Raw genomic sequence first — 1,770 nt, forward strand, 5'->3', positions numbered from 1 at the left:
AAAAAAAAAAAAAAAAAAAATGATAAAAAAATAAAATATAGTATCTCTGGAGTGATCAGCACAATCTCTGGCACATAGCACATATGTTAATTCCCTTTCCTTCTCTCTATATATAATGTGTGTATGTGTGTGTATATACAGGCGCACACACACACACATATACACACACACGTACACACACATAATTTTTTTTAGGTTTGAGAATGACTTTCTGTTGAGCTATCTACACTTTCTCCTTATCAGGCTTGGCCAACCAGTTCATGTGAGATATGTCCTTTGCAGCTATGAAGAAGTTTTTCTCTGTGAGGAGATAATTGATATTTGTTTCAATTAATTGCTGGCCTTGGATTACTAATACCCAGAACTGAGTATAGTCAGCTAATCTTCAGATTTATACAGCCTACCTCTCTCTGGTGCATCAGTGGTTTTGTCTTAGTAGATAAAAGATGACACATTTTGGTAAATAGGTAGGAAGAAAACTTTTGCTAATACCTCCAGTTTCATGTTTGTGACTTAAAAATATTATTTACTTAGTTCTTTTGCTAATGCACATGAGTAAATCTCACTGCAGGATGCACATCTAATTTTCATACTTGGAAAAATAGAGTAAAGGCAATTCTAGTAAAACTTCTTAAAGTGGAAAGTGGAAATGAAAAGAGCAATCCTGATTCATAGCTAGATCTGGTGAAGGCACAGAAAATAAAAACAAATCTAAAATCCATGGTGATCTCTGTAAGAAGGTGTGAAGGGGTGAGAGAGAAAATGACACAGCATGGGTAAGTACATCAAAGGCAGTTTAGGATAAATATAGATGGGTGGAAAATGATTGCAAGGGAAATTGTTCCAGGAATGTCATGGATTTCCAATGAGGGGGATTACTGTGTGCAGCTGTTGAATGGGGGCTCATTCTTGAGGTCTCAAGTTCCACTTGTTGGGTAATAAAGCCTTTTGGGTGAGTGACGTGATATCTCACCTGGAGAAGCCAATCATCTCACTGTTTTGGGGTAGGTGGGGCATAAGGATTAAACAAACAAAAACTTCCACGTAATTTTTTAGCTATTCTTGGCCAAGAAGGTACCATTTCAGTCAAACTTTAAAGAATATTCTTAGAACAGTGATAATATTTTCTTCGTATTTATGTGTGTGTTTTGTTTTGGTTTTAAATTTATCATCTAAGGCTATAATACACTACAAAGATGTTTTCCAAAATTTAAAATAATGCTTGTATTTGCTTCCCAAACTATTTTCCTGCTCCAGATTTTAAAAAGAGGTGTGAGAATTTAATCAGCTCATAATAATAAACAGATAGCAAGGAAATTCTCTTTTAAGGAAATTCAGGACCCAAAATTTTTCTTAGGCAGTATTCAAGGAGCCCTCATTGTGAGTTTAAGTGGAAAGAAGTGTTTTTCGCGAGAAAGTGATTGTTATTCCAAAGTGTATTCTGAGAGCTATTTTGGCAAATTTATGAAACATCATTAAAATAGCCTTTTGCATGATTTTTTTTTTTTTGAGAGGGAGTCTCGCTCTGTCGCCCAGGCTGGAGTGCAGTGGCCAGATCTCCGCTTTTACGCCATTCTCCTGCCTCAGCCTCCCGAATAGCTGGGACTACAAGCGCCGGAATAGCTGGGACTACAAGCGCCCACCACCACACCCGGCTAGTTTTTTGTATTTTTTAGTAGAGACGGGGTTTCACTGTGTTAGCCAGGATGGTCTCCATCTCCTGACCTCGTGATCCGCCCGCCTCGGCCTCCCAAAGTGCTGGGATTACAG

Source organism: Colobus angolensis, unplaced genomic scaffold, assembly GCF_000951035.1.
Source record: "Colobus angolensis palliatus isolate OR3802 unplaced genomic scaffold, Cang.pa_1.0 Scaffold12, whole genome shotgun sequence".
Lineage (NCBI taxonomy): Eukaryota > Metazoa > Chordata > Mammalia > Primates > Cercopithecidae > Colobus > Colobus angolensis.